The sequence below is a fragment of the Oncorhynchus gorbuscha genome, linkage group LG19 (assembly GCF_021184085.1).
Source record: "Oncorhynchus gorbuscha isolate QuinsamMale2020 ecotype Even-year linkage group LG19, OgorEven_v1.0, whole genome shotgun sequence".
NCBI lineage: Eukaryota > Metazoa > Chordata > Actinopteri > Salmoniformes > Salmonidae > Oncorhynchus > Oncorhynchus gorbuscha.
Genome location: NC_060191.1, coordinates 15971525 through 15990171, shown reverse-complemented (window position 1 = coordinate 15990171; position 18647 = coordinate 15971525). Strand labels below are relative to the sequence as shown.

Sequence of the window (18647 nt, the reverse complement as noted above, 5' to 3'; positions counted from 1 at the left end):
TCTCGGTGGTCTGGTGGTCTGGTAATCTAGGTGGTCTGGTGGTCGGGTTAGCTAGGTGGTCTGGTGGTCGGGTTAGCTAGGTGGTCTGGTGGTCGGGTTAGCTAGGTGGTCTGGTGGTCGGGTTAGCTAGGTGGTCTGGTGGTCGGGTTAGCTAGGTGGTCTGGTGGTCGGGTTAGCTAGGTGGTCTGGTGGTCGGGTTAGCTAGGTGGTCTGGTGGTCGGGTTAGCTAGGTGGTCTGGTGGTCGGGTTAGCTAGGTGGTCTGGTGAGCTAGGTGGTCTAGTGGTCGGGTGAGCTAGGTGGTCTAGTGGTCGGGTTAGCTAGGTGGTCGGGTTAGCTAGGTGGTCGGGTGGTCGGGTTAGCTAGGTGGTCTAGTGGTCGGGTTAGCTAGGTGGTCGGGTTATCTCGGTGGTCTGGTGGTCTAGTGGTCGGGTTAGCTAGGTGGTCGGGTTATCTCGGTGGTCTGGTGGTTGGGTTAGCTCGGTGGTCTAGTGGTCGGGTTAGCTAGGTGGTCGGGTTATCTAGGTGGTCTGGTGGTCGGGTTAGCTAGTTGGTCTGGTGGTCGGGTTAGCTAGGTGGTCTGGTGGTCGGGTTAGCTAGTTGGTCTGGTGGTCGGGTTAGCTAGTTGGTCTGGTGGTCGGGTTAGCTAGTTGGTCTGGTGGTCGGGTTAGCTAGTTGGTCTGGTGGTCGGGTTAGCTAGGTGGTCTGGTGGTCGGGTTAGCTAGGTGGTCTGGTGGTCTGGTGAGCTAGGTGGTCTGGTGGTCGGGTTAGCTAGGTGGTCTGGTGAGCTAGGTGGTCTAGTGGTCGGGTTAGCTAGGTGGTCTAGTGGTCGGGTTAGCTAGGTGGTCGGGTTAGCTAGGTGGTCGGGTTAGCTAGGTGGTCGGGTTAGCTAGGTGGTCTAGTGGTCGGGTTATCTCGGTGGTCTGGTGGTCTAGTGGTCGGGTTAGCTAGGTGGTCGGGTTAGCTAGGTGGTCGGGTGGTCTAGTGGTCGGGTTATCTCGGTGGCCGGGTGGTTGGGTTAGCTCGGTGGTCTGGTGGTTGGGTGCCTGGAGGAGGATGGAGGCCAAGCCTCTCCATCTTTCAACACATCTCCTGGTCTGGTGGTGCATTCAGCTTCAATCTCCTCTATCCATACATCTAGAATATTCAATCATACAACAGGTCTTATTGCTCCTCTCCCAGCCTGATTCAGATGGGATGGTACGAACAACAGAGGATGTGCAGTACATACTGAAATCTAGAGAATGTTAGATGTATCATTGTATGGGGGTTTGTTAACTCCAGCTACATCTGCATGGTAGGACAATGCCATCCCCTTCCTTAAACTACGACTCACATAATTTACACTGAGTATACATAACAATAAGAACACCTGCTCTTTCCATGACAGACTGACCAGGTGAAAGCTATGATGTCACCGGTTAAATCCATTTCAAATCAGTGTAGATGAAGGGGAGGAGACAGGTTAAATAATGATTTTTAAGCCTTGAGACATGGATTGTGTGTGTGCCATTCAGAGGGAGAGATTTGAGGACAAAAGATTTAAGTGCCTTTGAACGGAGTATGGTATTAAGTTCCAGACGCACCGGTTTGAGTGTCAAGAACTGCAACGTTGCTGTGTTTTTCACTCTCAACAGTGTCTATCAAGAATAGCCCACCACCCAAATGACATCTAGCCGACTTGGCACAACTGTGGGAAGCATTGGAGTCAACATGGGCCAGCATCCTTGTGGAGGGCTTGATACCTTGTAGAGTCCATGCCCCGACAAATTGAGGCTGTTCTGAGGGCAAAATGGGGTGCACCTCAATATTAAAGAAGTTAGGTGTTCCCAATGTTTTGTGCCCTCAGTGTACAGCCGTTTAGCACAGAGGGTGGTTGTCTCACATTCACTAACACCACTAACTCTGATTACACCAAAGATACCGGCCTTATGAACAACTGACTATTACAACACTGGGACATACAAACAAGCTGAGTAATGTTAGTTCACCTTCCCACGCTGTGAATATTAATTTGTTCTCATTATGTCGCTAAGCTGCGGTTGTCACATTGGACACTGCATAATTCAACAAGGGGACGAGACATGTACAGAAAGAGGGGAGAGGAGCTGTGGATGGGAATACACGTTCAACTATAGAAGTCTTAATCTAAATCTCATTACTATACTTCAGTCTCTAGAATGAGCTCCAACTCTAGATCTCTGCCTTATAAAGGCCAGTTCATACTCTAGTTACAACATTTGGCACTTTGGCAGTAGTATGAAATCAGATTTAGTCCTAAGAGGGGACTTGAGAAAGTGTCAATCTTAGAATACTGAAACGGAACTGAACTAATTAATTGATGACATTGACAGAACACTAAGACGACTCAACGAACGCAGGAAGCCATTAGCCAAGTCATTAGTCATGTTTAGATTGACAGAACTGTTCAGCGTCTGTTCACATCCTGCCAGCCACCAAACCCCCGGCATCCATGCATCCCTCCATATATACCTTCATTCATCCATCCATCACTCCCTGTGCATGTAAATAAATATAGGCAGATTGGGAAACAGACAGAGAGAGAGAAAGTAGGCCAGAAATAGAGAGAAATAAGAGAACAAGAGGAGAAGACAGATAGCGAGAGGAAAGAAGAGTTGAGCTGGAAACAGGAAGGAAGATGACTGTGGTTGAGGGGAGAGATTGAGTCAGCTAGAAGGAATGAGGGGGGAGAGATAGAGAGGAAGAGAGGGAGGAGGGAGGGAGGGAGGGAGGGAGGGAGGGAGGGAGGGAGGGAGGGAGGGAGGGAGGGAGGGAGGGAGCGTGGAAGGGACCTGACTGGTGCAGGGAAGAAAGCCAAAGGATTGAGGAAAAGGGAGGATGGCAGAGAGGAGGGTTCTAGCTAGGGAGGACATCAATCTAATGGCGGATAAAGCTATTCCGTGTTGAACGGAGGAGAGAAAGAACGAGAAAATGAGAGCGAGAACGAGAGAGATGCAAAAGTTGGTAGGTGGGGCCTTGGGGACATCTATTTAAAAGACGCTTGTGTTCGTTTAGAGAGCAGGGCGTACCCCCCCCCCCTCTCAACACTCCCTAGGCAATGTCTATTTAAATGTGGGTTTAAAAATCAGAGAGTGTTACAGCTCTAATCACGGCTGGCTGGCGTCACAGCACATTCCCTCTCTCGCTCTACCTTTCTCCAACGCCCAAAGCCCTCACCCGTCGCTCAGCATGAACACACACTCAAACTGAACACAAACACACACCAAGCCCCCCTAGAAGGGCTATTGCACGACAGAGCTGAATTCATGAATCACTGAAAGATGAATCAGCTGCGAGCGAGTGAATGTAGGGAGGAGAGGAGTGAGAAAGGAGAGGGAGGATTGTTTCCTATAAAAAGACACTGAAAGTTGAGAAATCAGGAAATTGCCCCTAGCTGCCTACAAGGCCAGAACACCCAGGAGGGTACCCAGTGAAATGCCTGGCTCCACACACACACACACACACACACACACACACACACACACACACACACACACACACACACACACACACACACACACACACACACACACACACACACACACACACACACACCCCGTAAGTAGCTAAGAAAGCCAGTCGACAAGCATGTAGGAGATACACAACACTAACACAGGAACTAAACACACCAACACACTTGAACCAAAGTAGTGCTGCCACCAACTAGCCACTTTCTATACCTGTTCCTCCAACTTCCATTTCCAACTTCCGCCATCATCCAGAAGGCAAGGTCAGTACAGGTACATCAAAGCTGGGACTGAAAAACAGCTTCTATCTCAAGGCCATCAGACTGTGTTAGCCATCACTAACACAAGAGAGGCTGCTGCCTACATACAGACTTAAAATCATTGGACACCTTAATAATTGGAACACTAGTCACATTTTTATAATGTATCTTGCAATACTCATCTCATATGTATATAGTGTATTCTATACTATCTACTGTATCTTAGTCTATGCCGCTCTGACATTGCTCATCCATATATTTATATATTCTTAAATCCATTCCTTCACTTAGATTTATGTGTTTTGGGAATATGTTGTGAAATTATTAAATATTACTTGTTAGATATTGCTGCACTGTCGGATCTAGAAGCACAAGCATTTCGCTACACTCGCAATAACATCTGCTAACCATGTGTATGTGACCAATAACATCTGCTAAACATGTGTATGTGACCAATAACATCTGCTAACCACATTTATGTGACCAATAACATTTTATTTGAGAGAGAGGCTGACTATTGTTTGGAGCTCCGCCTTACCTCGAGGAGCTGGATAGTCAGACAGATCTGTCCATTCACACAGACTGGACAGGAAGGGGAGGAGCTGGATAGTCAGACAGATCTGTCCATTCACACAGACTGGACAGGAAGGGGAGGAGCTGGATAGTCAGACAGATCTGTCCATTCACACAGACTGGACAGGAAGGGGAGGAGCTGGATAGTCAGACAGATCTGTCCATTCACACAGACTGGACAGGAAGGGGAGGAGCTGGATAGTCAGACAGATCTGTCCATTCACACAGACTGGACAGGAAGGGGAGGAGCTGGATAGTCAGACAGATCTGTCCATTCACACAGACTGGACAGGAAGGGGAGGAGCTGGATAGTCAGACAGATCTGTCCATTCACACAGACTGGACAGGAAGGGGAGGAGCTGGATAGTCAGACAGATCTGTCCATTCACACAGACTGGACAGGAAGGGGGGGAGCTGGATAGTCAGACAGATCTGTCCATTCACACAGACTGGACAGGAAGGGGAGGAGCTGGATAGTCAGACAGATCTGTCCATTCACACAGACTGGACAGGAAGGGGAGGAGCTGGATAGTCAGACAGATCTGTCCATTCACACAGACTGGACAGGAAGGGGAGGAGCTGGATAGTCAGACAGATCTGTCCATTCACACAGACTGGACAGGAAGGGGGGGGAGCTGGATAGTCAGACAGATCTGTCCATTCACAGGAAGCGGGAGGAGGGGAAAGGGGGGGGGGGGTGGCCAAGTAGAGAAGGTGACGTGGGGGGCTCCAAGGTACAGGCTGCTCTGTGATGCTCTAGTAGCCTTGGGGGAAGGAAGGATAAGGAAGGGGAAACCGGGAAAGTTAGGGGAGGGAGGAACTGGGGATTTCACTAGGAACACAATGACAGGCCTGGCTGGCCCACAGTACAACAGTAACTTGATATAAATTAGAAGTAACTCACATCAAGGCAAGGCATGGTGCTGTTCTTCCATTCCCCAAATCCAACCTGCTGTAGAACCCAATCATGGTACATTTAGGGGAAGTGACCTAGCTAGACTTCACATCTGTGTATTGTGCTCTATAGCCCTTGTAACACCAGTGTCCTGAGAGTGTGATCGGAGTTCACAGAGGAATGAGTGTGGCCACAACATCTCTATGGGACAGGTTTGTCCTGATAAAACCATATCTCTCCCTCGCACAACCTCTCTCCCTCGCACAACCTCTCTCCCTCGCACAACCTCTCTCCCTCGCACAACCTCTCTCCCTCAGCAATCTGTAATTCAGCCCACCATTGAGCCTGAGGTTCTGTGAATAAAAAGTGTGTGTGTGTTGGAGGGATAGCCGAGTGCCATTCTGCAGCCAGGGTGAGGGAGGGAGGAGGGAGAGGGCTTGAGATGATTGTTGGGAAACGTTGTTGTACTGTCGCAGCAACTTAACCTTCAAAAACTGCCTTCTGGGACAGGAGTGGGGAGGGAGGGAGGGAAGAAGAAAAGGGAACATTGTTAGAAGGCAGAGAGAGACTGCAATATAGAGGCAGCAATACACCATGATGATAGGAAAGGCACCATTACAAACCAGCGAGGGAAAGAAGCAACAAAGAAAGGAGCTTGTATTGGCAGGCTTAAAGAGAAACTTCAAAGTTGATGTAGATGAAACAGACAGAGGGAATAAGACAGGGGGGGAGAGGCAGAGAAGGAGAGAGAGAGAGAGAGAGAGAGAGAGAGAGAGAGAGAGAGAGAGAGAGAGAGAGAGAGAGAGAGAGAGAGAGAGAGAGAGAGAGAGAGAGAGAGAGAGAGAGAGAGAGAGAGAGAGAGAGAGAGAGAGAGAGAGAGAAAGAAGGGAACCAAAGACATTCAAATTACAGCAGGAGAAACAAGGGATGAGGGGAAGGAGGGACGGAAGGAGAGGGGGACACTGACTATAAGACAGGCGCTTACTGAACAGACAGATCAATTACGAGGACCAAATTACAGAGGAGGAAGTTAAGAAGCTACTCACAGGAAATCAACAGAGAGAGAGAGAGAGAGAGAGAGAGAGAGAGAGAGAGAGAGAGACAGAGACAGAGACAGAGACAGAGACAGAGACAGAGACAGAGACAGAGACAGAGACAGAGACAGAGACAGACAGAGAGAGAGAAGGGAAGGTAGTGAGACATGGAGAAGGAGGAAGGAAGATAAGGAGGGATAGAGAGTGAGACATGGAGAAAGAAAAGCAGAGAGAAAGAGAGAGGGGGTGGGATAGAGCTACAGGAGGTAGATTGGATTCATTAGTTAGAGGGCTGACAGAGAGCAGAGGGATAGAGGAATAGGACTGAGTCAGAGACCCCACTGTGGCTGTGTAAGAAGGATGGGATCAGCTATAGTGTGTGTGTGTGTGGGGGGCTAATTCAACACAAAATTCTATTTAGATGAAGTGCCAAGACTATCTGTAGTAAACAAACACTTTGGTACACCCTGTTGACAAAACCCAGTGAGAGGAAAAGGCCAACCTGTCACTCCAGTCTCCTCCTATTCTGCTTTCTACCAGTCCTGGTGGCTGCAATGAATCTCAATGGTGATCATTCAGATAGGCTGGTCTTTTGTAGAAATTCAAGTTGAAAAAGGTCATCATGAGGTTTGCTTTGACTGGCAGTTGCATAACTACACTATAATTGACAGAGGTGACATCTCAAATGGCACCTTATTCCCGATATCGTGCACACTTGACTAGGACCCATATAGTACACTATATATGGAGCCATTTGGGATACACACAGAACAAACCAAACAGAGCTGGTAAGGTTGATCGCTGTGGGCATCAGTGTGTTGTGACTAATCAGAAATGCAGTCTGCCATCTTCCCTTTAAGGTTTCTGAGATTCAGAAGAACATGGGGAAATAGAAGACAACACACTGTGTAATATCTCAGATTTATCTTGAACAATTTAAACATTACTGAATGTTCCGTTCCTGCTCCACTCTTATCTCTGATAAAATGTCCCACACTAAATAAAGTCCCACTTCACTGCCTAAATGTCTTCCCTGGCTGTAGTCCAATAATACGGTATGTCCTCTCTCCTGCTTTAAATAACTACTTCCCACAATCTAAAAGCATTGGATTGGTGGAGGCAAAGGCTAGTGGGAGTTTACACCATATTTATTATACCAGTCATTTCCATTTCCAATCAGGGAAAGGAAGTGAACAAGTGTACACTTTGGGAAGAAGGAGAGAACTGGGACATTAAATTCTTCACCATCAACAGCCCATAGTAGCATGTGATGATGTGGTTGGGTCTTAGGCGTGTCACCGTAAACAGGGTCCTGTCACAACTAAGTAAATATCCTCCCCCAGCCCTTCCCTCCTGCCTGCCTGCCTAGACAGGCTGGTAAGTGTGATTTTGACATGACAGAGAGACAGAGAGAGAGACACAGACAGAGAGAGAGACAGAGACACAGAGAGACAGAGAGAGAGACAGAGACAAGAGACAGAGAGAGAGACAGAGACAGACAGAGAGACAGAGACAGAGAGACACAGAGACACAGAGACAGAGACACAGAGACAGAGACACAGAGACAGAGACACAGAGAGAGACAGAGACAGAGACACAGAGAGAGAGACAGAGACAGAGACACAGAGAGACAGAGACAGAGAGAGACAGAGACACAGAGACAGAGACAGAGAGAGACAGAGACAGAGACAGAGACACAGACAGAGAGACAGAGAGACAGAGACAGAGACACACAGAGACAGAGACAGAGACACAGAGAGAGAGACAGAGACAGAGACACAGACACAGAGAGACAGAGACAGAGACAGAGAGAGACAGAGACACAGAGAGACAGAGAGACAGAGACAGAGACAGAGACAGAGACAGAGACAGAGACAGAGAGAGAGACAGAGACACAGAGAGACAGAGAGAGAGACAGAGACACAGACAGAGACAGAGACACAGAGACAGAGAGAGAGACAGAGACACAGAGAGACAGAGAGAGAGACAGAGACAGAGACACAGAGACAGAGACACAGAGACAGAGACACAGAGAGAGAGACAGAGACAGAGACACAGAGAGAGAGACAGAGACAGAGACACAGAGAGAGAGACAGAGACACAGACAGAGACACAGAGACAGAGACACAGAGAGAGAGACAGAGACAGAGACAGAGACACAGAGAGAGAGACAGAGACACAGAGACAGAGAGAGAGACAGAGACAGAGACAGAGACACAGAGAGAGAGACAGAGACAGAGACACAGAGACAGAGAGAGAGACAGAGACACAGACAGAGACACAGAGAGAGAGACAGAGACACAGACAGAGACACAGAGACAGAGACACAGAGAGAGAGACAGAGACAGAGACAGAGACACAGAGAGAGAGACAGAGACAGAGACAGAGACACAGAGACAGAGAGAGAGACAGAGACAGAGACAGAGACACAGAGACAGAGACAGAGACACAGAGACAGAGAGAGAGACAGAGACAAAGTGAGCTGTACGGAGATGCAGAGAAAAGCCAACTGGGGGTGTAGAAGTGGAAGAGACAGGTTGTGACATCACAGATAACATACAACACACTACGAAAAAACAGAAAGATGTGAGAAAAAGTGGAAGAGAATGAGAGAGACAGAGACAGAGACAGAGACAGAGACAGAGACAGAGACAGAGACAGAGACAGAGAGACAGAGAGACAGACAGACAGACAGACAGACAGACAGACAGACAGACAGACAGACAGACAGACAGACAGACAGACAGACAGACAGACAGACAGACAGACAGACAGACAGACAGACAGAGAGGGGTTTGACGGAGCTGTCAGTGCAAAACCTAAATGTTCTCAATAACGCATAAGGACACTGCATCCTTCCCTGATCGATACAGGATCAATAACACAAAGCACACTCTCCATCTGGCCACATTAAGGTGACTGCTAATGACAACGGAAACATGCGTATGTCCAGCTTTGACAATGTCAAGGGCCTCTGTGCTCAGTGCCATACAGATCTGCTGAGGGCACCACAGAGGATTTTACAGATGGAGAGAGACGGGAGAGACAAGGAGACAAGAGGAGAGAGACGGGAGAGACAAGAGGAGAGAGACAAGAGGAGAGAGACAAGAGGAGAGAGACAAGAGGAGAGAGACAAGAGGAGAGAGACAAGAGGAGAGAGACAAGAGGAGAGAGACAAGAGGAGAGAGACAAGAGGAGAGAGACAAGAGAGGAGAGAGAGGAGAGAGAGAGAGAGACAAGAGGAGAGAGACAAGAGGAGAGAGACAAGAGGAGAGAGACAAGAGGAGAGAGACAAGAGGAGAGAGACGGGAGAGACAAGAGAGGAGAGAGACAAGAGGAGAGAGACGGGAGAGACAAGAGGAGAGAGACAAGAGGAGAGAGACTGGAGAGACAAGAGGAGAGACAAGAGGAGAGATGGGAGAGAGACGGGAGAGACAAGAGGAGAGAGAGACAGGAGAGAGACAGAAGATGTGAAAGAGAGAAAGGTTAGAAATAAATGGCCCAACTCCCATCAGTGATAGCTGGGTGTCACCGTTAAAGTCACAGAGAGAGGGATGATGCTAAACTACAAATGAGCAGATCCTGCCTCCCTATCCCCCCCTCTCCTCCAAATCCCCTTATCCCTGTGCCAAGTTGCCACTGTGAGGAATTTAAACGTATGATGTCATCTCCACTCTGCTCCCCCACTAACGCTGCCCCCTTCTTTCCAACTGTACCCACCCCTCTCAGCCCCCTTAACCAGCAGCCTAGTCTTAGCGCCTTGGTTGGTGGTTTGGGTCCAGTGCTGTAAAGTACTTAAGAAAAAATACTTGAAAGAACTACTTAAGTAGCTTTTTGGGGTATCTGTACTTTATTTATATTTTTGACTACTTTTATTTCACTACATTACCTTATGAAAATATTGTACTTTTTACTCAATACATTTTCCCTGACACCCAAAAGTACTCGTTAAAATTTGAATGCTTAGCAGCACAGGAAAATGGTCTAATTCACACACTTATCAAGAGAACATCCCTGGTCATCCCTACTGTCTCTGATCTGGCGGACTCACTAAATACATGCATCATGTCAAAATTATTTCTACTTTTGATACTTAAAACCAAATACTTTTAGACTTTTACTCAAGTAGGATTTTACTGGGCGACTTTCACTTTTGTCATTTTCTATGAAAGGCATCTTCACTCAAATATGACAATTGGGTACTTCACCACTGTTTGGGTCACCGTTTCATTGGGCACAGCAGGAGTCTTGGTAAATGGTACTGTGAAACCATTGCTGCAGTGTCATGCCGTGTCCTATTCAGGGGCTACTCCTAGACTCAGTCTCTCTTGATGGGGGTGTTACCACTGTAGCTGGGTAATCATCTGGGACTGTGTCAAAGAGAATCTCCTACACCCAACATGGCAAGCTAAACACAGATTCTCTAAGGTACTGTGTTGAGTGTACAGAGGCAGGCAGGGAGACAGAAACAGGTGTGTGTGCAAATGTGTTGCTGTGACGAAGACATGTTTGATAGAGGAATGGATAATAAGGAGCAGTATCAGCATTTCAACTGATTCATACCATATCCAGCCTTGATAACATCTACAGATGTGTCCTGCTCTAGTTGGAATCCAACCTGACCCCAATGACCTCAGCGGAGCTATGATATTGTAAACCCTTCCACTCCCATTCATCGTAATGACATTCAGCATTCCTTAAAGGGGAGGATTTCTACTTCTCCCTTTGAGTGGACGGGATGAGGGGGGGGCTGAACTTCAATGTATGTATTTTTTGGGTGGCTGAGTCATTCCAGGACAGATGCCCCTGATCCATCCATCATTAGTTATTTAACGCCCTCTGAAAGATGCCCCTGATCCATCCATCATTAGTTATTTAACGCCCTCTGAAAGATGCCCCTGATCCATCCATCATTAGTTATTTAACGCCCTCTGAAAGATGCCCCTGATCCATCCATCATTAGTTATTTAACGCCCTCTGAACGATGCCCCTGATCCATCCATCATTAGTTATTTAACGCCCTCTGAAAGATGCCCCTGATCCATCCATCATTAGTTATTTAACGCCCTCTGAAAGATGCCCCTGATCCATCCATCATTAGTTATTTAACGCCCTCTGAAAGATGCCCCTGATCCATCCATCATTAGTTATTTAACGCCCTCTGAAAGATGTCCCTGATCCATCCATCATTAGTTATTTAACGCCCTCTGAAAGATGCCCCTGATCCATCCATCATTAGTTATTTAACGCCCTCTGAAAGATGCCCCTGATCCATCCATCATTAGTTATTTAACGCCCTCTGAACGATGCCCCTGATCCATCCATCATTAGTTATTTAACGCCCTCTGAACGATGCCCCTGATCCATCCATCATTAGTTATTTAACGCCCTCTGAACGATGCCCCTGATCCATCCATCATTAGTTATTTAACGCCCTCTGAAAGATGCCCCTGATCCATCCATCATTAGTTATTTAACGCCCTCTGAAGATGCCCCTGATCCATCCATCATTAGTTATTTAACGCCCTCTGAAAGATGCCCCTGATCCATCCATCATTAGTTATTTAACGCCCTCTGAAAGATGCCCCTGATCCATCCATCATTAGTTATTTAACGCCCTCTGAAAGATGCCCCTGATCCATCCATCATTAGTTATTTAACGCCCTCTGAACGATGCCCCTGATCCATCCATCATTAGTTATTTAACGCCCTCTGAAAGATGCCCCTGATCCATCCATCATTAGTTATTTAACGCCCTCTGAACGATGCCCCTGATCCATCCATCATTAGTTATTTAACGCCCTCTGAAAGATGCCCCTGATCCATCCATCATTAGTTATTTAACGCCCTCTGAAAGATGCCCCTGATCCATCCATCATTAGTTATTTAACGCCCTCTGAACGATGCCCCTGATCCATCCATCATTAGTTATTTAACGCCTCTGAAAGATGCCCCTGATCCATCCATCATTAGTTATTTAACGCCCTCTGAACGATGCCCCTGATCCATCCATCATTAGTTATTTAACGCCCTCTGAAAGATGCCCCTGATCCATCCATCATTAGTTATTTAACGCCCTCTGAAAGATGCCCCTGATCCATCCATCATTAGTTATTTAACGCCCTCTGAAAGATGCCCCTGATCCATCCATCATTAGTTATTTAACGCCCTCTGAAAGATGCCCCCAATCCATCCATCATTAGTTATTTAACGCCCTCTGAAAGATGCCCCTGATCCATCCATCATTAGTTATTCATCATTAGAGCAGTTATTCCCGGGACCACCCATCTGAAAGATGCACACATGATCCATCCATCATTAGTTAAAGCGTCTCTAAAGCATATATATTATTATTATTTATTATTAGTTATTTAACGCCCTCTGAACGATGCCCCTGATCCATCCACCATTAGTTATTTAACGCCCTCTGAAAGATGCCCCTGATCCATCCATCATTAGTTATTTAACGCCCTCTGAAAGATGCCCCTGATCCATCCATCATTACTTATTTAACGCCCTCTGAAAGATGCCCCTGATCCATCCATCATTAGTTATTTAACACCCTCTGAACGATGCTTTGATAGGATATGTCAGTTTAATGAATATGTAGAGATAAAAGAAGCTATTCTCAGACGGCTGTGGTACAGGGAGGAAAACCACCACATCCTGAAGAAACCACCCAGCAAACTGCCTCACTCACACACACACACACACAACTGGTTATTGAGATGCCATCTGACTCTCCGCATTAGGGATTCCCCAGACAAAGAAGAAATCTTGTTCAACTGAGAGCAGTCGCACACACAGTCAACAGTTCTAGAACACCTACTCAAAATGTTCTTTATTTTACTATTTTACAATAGTGAAGACATCAAAACTAGGAAATTGGAATCATGTAGTTACCAAAAAAAAGTGTTAAACAAACCAAAATCTATTTTATATATATTTGAGATTCTTGAAATAGCCACCCTTTGCCTTGACAGCTTTGCACACTCTTGGCATTCTCTCAACCAGATTCATGGGGTAGTCTCTTTTTCAACAGGACAATGACCCAACACACCTGTGTTTAGGTCCAGGCTGTGTAAGGGCTATTTTACCAAGAAGGAGAGTGATGGAGTGCTGCATCAGATGACCTGGCCTCCAATCACCAGACCTCAACCAAATTGAGATGGTTTGGGATGAGTCGGACCGCAGAGTGAAGGAAAAGCAGCCAACAAGTGCTCAGCGTATGTAGGAACTCCTTCAAGACTGTTGGCGAAGCATTCCAGATGAAGCTAGTTGAGAGAATGCCAAGAGTGTGCAAAGCTGTCATCTAAGAAAAGGGTGGCTATTTAAAGAATCTCAAATATAAAATACATTCTGATTCGTTTAACACTTTTTTGGTTACTACATGATTCCATGGGTTATTTCATAGTGTTGATGTCTTCACTATTATTCTACAATGTAGAAAACAGTAAAAATAAAGAAAAACCCTTGAATGAGTAGGTGTTCTAAAACTGTTGAACGAAGAGAGACACACACCCTATCATTCTAAAATGGTTAAAATGCATTTTTTAAATCCTCAATATACACACAATACCCCATAATGACAAAGAGAAAACAGGTTTAGAAATGTTTGCAAATCTATTAAAAATAAAACAGAAATCATTTATTTACACAAGTATTCAGACCCTTTGCTATGAGACATTTTTATGGAACAGTTTCATTTATCATAGTCTTCATATCGCAAAATCAACGTCATGTTGTTAATCAAAATTATATTTATATTCAGATCATCGAATGGGCACATTTATAGGCCTACTTCTCTGCATGCAGGCCAGCTAGCCTATAGGCCTACTTCTCTGCATGCAGGCCAGGTAGCCTATAGGCCTACTTCTCTGCATGCAGGCCAGCTAGCCTATAGGCCTACTTCTCTGCATGCAGGCCAGCTAGCCTATAGGCCTACTTCTCTGCATGCAGGCCAGCTAGCCTATAGGCCTACTTCTCTGCATGCAGGCCAGCTAGCCTATAGGCCTACTTCTCTGCATGCAGGCCAGCTAGCCTATAGGCCTACTTCTCTGCATGCAGGCCAGCTAGCCTATAGGCCTACTTCTCTGCATGCAGGCCAGCTAGCCTATAGGCCTACTTCTCTGCATGCAGGCCAGCTAGCCTATAGGCCTACTTCTCTGCATGCAGGCCAGCTAGCCTATAGGCCTACTTCTCTGCATGCAGGCCAGCTAGCCTATAGGCCTACTTCTCTGCATGCAGGCCAGCTAGCCTATAGGCCTACTTCTCTGCATGCAGGCCAGGCTAGCCTATAGGCCTACTTCTCTGCATGCAGGCCAGCTAGCCTATAGGCCTACTTCTCTGCATGCAGGCCAGGTAGCCTATAGGCCTACTTCTCTGCATGCAGGCCAGGCTAGCCTATAGGCCTACTTCTCTGCATGCAGGCCAGCTAGCCTATAGGCCTACTTCTCTGCATGCAGGCCAGCTAGCCTATAGGCCTACTTCTCTGCATGCAGGCCAGCTAGCCCATAGGCCTACTTCTCTGCATGCAGGCCAGCTAGCCTATAGGCCTACTTCTCTGCATGCAGGCCAGCTAGCCTATAGGCCTACTTCTCTGCATGCAGGCCAGCTAGCCTATAGGCCTACTTCTCTGCATGCAGGCCAGGTAGCCTATAGGCCTACTTCTCTGCATGCAGGCCAGGTAACCTATAGGCCTACTTCTCTGCATGCAGGCCAGCTAGCCTATAGGCCTACTTCTCTGCATGCAGGCCAGCTAGCCTATAGGCCTACTTCTCTGCATGCAGGCCAGGTAACCTATAGGCCTACTTCTCTGCATGCAGGCCAGCTAGCCTATAGGCCTACTTCTCTGCATGCAGGCCAGGTAGCCTATAGGCCTACTTCTCTGCATGCAGGCCAGGCTAGCCTATAGGCCTACTTCTCTGCATGCAGGCCAGCTAGCCTATAGGCCTACTTCTCTGCATGCAGGCCAGCTAGCCTATAGGCCTACTTCTCTGCATGCAGGCCAGGTAACCTATAGGCCTACTTCTCTGCATGCAGGCCAGCTAGCCTATAGGCCTACTTCTCTGCATGCAGGCCAGCTAGCCTATAGGCCTACTTCTCTGCATGCAGGCCAGCTAGCCTATAGGCCTACTTCTCTGCATGCAGGCCAGGTAGCCTATAGGCCTACTTCTCTGCATGCAGGCCAGCTAGCCTATAGGCCTACTTCTCTGCATGCAGGCCAGCTAGCCTATAGGCCTACTTCTCTGCATGCAGGCCAGCTAGCCTATAGGCCTACTTCTCTGCATGCAGGCCAGCTAGCCTATAGGCCTACTTCTCTGCATGCAGGCCAGCTAGCCTATAGGCCTACTTCTCTGCATGCAGGCCAGCTAGCCTATAGGCCTACTTCTCTGCATGCAGGCCAGCTAGCCTATAGGCCTACTTCTCTGCATGCAGGCCAGCTAGCCTATAGGCCTACTTCTCTGCATGCAGGCCAGCTAGCCTATAGGCCTACTTCTCTGCATGCAGGCCAGCTAGCCTATAGGCCTACTTCTCTGCATGCAGGCCAGGTAGCCTATAGGCCTACTTCTCTGCACAATCAGGTGTGTGTCCTTACTAAACATTGTCAGGAGTGCTCCAAACAAAAGGCAACAAATACAATGACAACTCATAAATGGAATGCAATAAACCAAGACCTTCTCATATGTGTAGACTAGGTTGTGCGCTCTACAAACAAGGTGTCCACTCCTCCGATGACAAGCCTGTAGTAATAATATATATTGAATGCATTAACAGAAATTACCATAACCAAACAAACATTGTAGATTAGAAATGATGGGAATTAACAGTAAATGTACTACTGGTGACACTGGTGTGCCATCCCTGCGGCCACAGCAATGGACTAGTCACCTGAGACGGGCGTGAATCAGTCACGTGTGCCAGAATTATTTGTTTTGTTTTACATATGCTTGTCGAAAAAAATATATTGGTTGACCAACAGCCTATTTACCAAACAATTGACTAAATGGGGTCAGCCCTACACAGCATAGCCTCAGGTTACACACCCTCATTTACCACTAGCTTGCGGTGTGTCAACTACTATTGCTCCTGCCTCCCAGTCCAAAAGCAAAACTTACAATTCAGCGACAAGAACTGCTGCTGATCGACCAAACTCTCCCTCGCTCTCTATACATCCCTCTCCCCTTCACTCACTCTCTCCCGAGAACTATCCATCCTTCTCTAATGACGTTTGTTAAATCAACAACAACCTAGTCTGGCCTTTGATTTAAAGGAAATATGAATACAGAGAAAATAACCATTGTCTCTCCACATACATTGATTATAGACACATGCATCAATAAGCTCTATGGCTCGACTTACTGTAGTAGGTCTTTTCATTCTATGTGGAATGTGGTTCATTGATGAACTGTTATAAACTGCCATATAAACTGCCATAAAATGAGGATAGAATTAGAATTCCATGGAGACAGCAGAGTCAGGGCCACAGGTGTTGGGCACCGTCTACGCACACACACACTTAGTATTACATTCACGACTCCATTGGGCTGTAAACTAAAAACACACATTTATGTCTGAATCAACTGAGGTTTACTGGTGATGAGGGCAACTATTGCTCTACGCTCTAAACAGGCCCTGCAGTGTGTGTGTGTGTGTGTGAGACAGGGCCAGTGATGAAGCCATACTAAAAGCAGCCAAAGCAGGGCTAACGGACACACACACCTGACCTTTTCCCAATCCCCATGGCATTTGCAGCTCTAGAACAGAGGGGCAAGGACACCTCATTAACATAACACCTCGAGCATACAGACATTCATTGAAAAGTTCACACATTCAAAAAAGGTTGATTTTCCAATTTGAAATAAGACTAGTCTATTTCTGCAGCGTTGTTTTTGTTGCGTTTGTCTGGGAAAAAACATTGATTTAGATAAGAATGTTTCAATTATAGTCTCCCATCCCCTCAAAACACACATTCCACATTCTTTTATCCGTGGAATTACACATCTTTCTCTCTCACCCCCCCCCTTCTCCCTCCCCCTCTCAGACACCCATAAACAGCATGGCCTTGAGGACAGAGGGAGAGGAGGGAGTGCTTTTGAATAAACCAATAACTAACGTCGCTCAAACAAAAGCGCTGGACAGGAACATGAAAGATGGTAGAAAATAAAAGACAAGAGAACAAGGCCCCCTGTATGTACTGGGTCTGGCAGGCGGGGGAGGGCGCTCAAGTGGTGGTGGCGGGGAGGACGGGGGAGGGGGGGGGGGGGGTCTGAATCAGTTGTTCATTCAGTCCTATAAACCAACTGACCTACCAACCATCAAGAGACTGACTCCGAACGCAATCTTCAGCCTGAACTGTCTCTGCATCATTCTAAAGAAGCCACATGTTCCCAAATGGCTGAAGAGACCCATCAGGAGGATCTCAAGTGTCTTCACTGCACAAAGTCAATTTGGCCTAATGTCACATTTCTCTCTTCTTCCAACAGCGTGCGACTGTAGCCTGCTCTCTCCCCTGACCCTGCCAGCCCACCAGTCGCTCTCACACACACACACCAACGCCGTTTACTCAGCCGTAAAGATGACGTAACCAGTCACAGCTGACCCCATAGCCCTATTTCAATATAAAACATCACCATGGTAACAGGGTTCAAGCCCTCCTGACCCACATAGGGCCTCCACCTCGTTAGGGGGTATTACAGTGTCGTTTTAGGGCTCAAAGTGGAATCCCATCCATTCTCTCATGATAACTTAATTTTCTACGACATGCCTTTTATTGATTTTCATACTATAGAAGCCTACATTAATTCAAAACAAATTAAACTCAATGTTATTACATTGTAAGCTGGGTTATGAGACTATATTAAATTGAAATTGATAAGAACTGAACTAAGCCTACCTTCCTCTACTAAGCTATTGAAACTCTTTTTAGTCATTTCCTTATAAACACAATTTTCTTGGCTTAGTAAAGAACACAAAAAAAAACATCAAAAAACATTCTACCACAAAAAAACACAAACAAGGCCTGAACATTGTCGTATAAGAGGCTCTTTCTGTAAAATCAGTAAAGTGAAGAGGGTGATTTTTACACTTGAACTGGTTAAACCAGCATTTTCCCTGATAAAAATGCAGAAACCTTTTTGTTTGCCACCGTTTCCCTTCCCCCTAAGTGCACTAGATGTTCTGTCAAATGGATTTGGGCTGAAAAGGTCCACGCCATAAATAAATCAGAAAAGAAAATACATTTCTGGGCCGGATGATTATATTATTATTTTTGTGTTATGTACAATGCTCCCAAGTGACACCGCAGTCTAAGGCACTGCATCTCAGTTCTAGACACGTCACTACAGACCCTGGTTCGATCCCGGGCTGTATCACAACCGACCGTGATTGGGAGTCCAA

At 46.7% G+C, this 18647-nt stretch overlaps 1 protein-coding gene across 2 annotated transcripts in view; it reads right to left on the bottom strand.

The window, feature by feature from the left end:
• Positions 1-18647, bottom strand: part of LOC124005724 (nectin-2-like) — a 99270-nt gene that overhangs the window by 77797 nt on the left and 2826 nt on the right. The gene's annotated exons all lie outside the window — the stretch shown is intronic.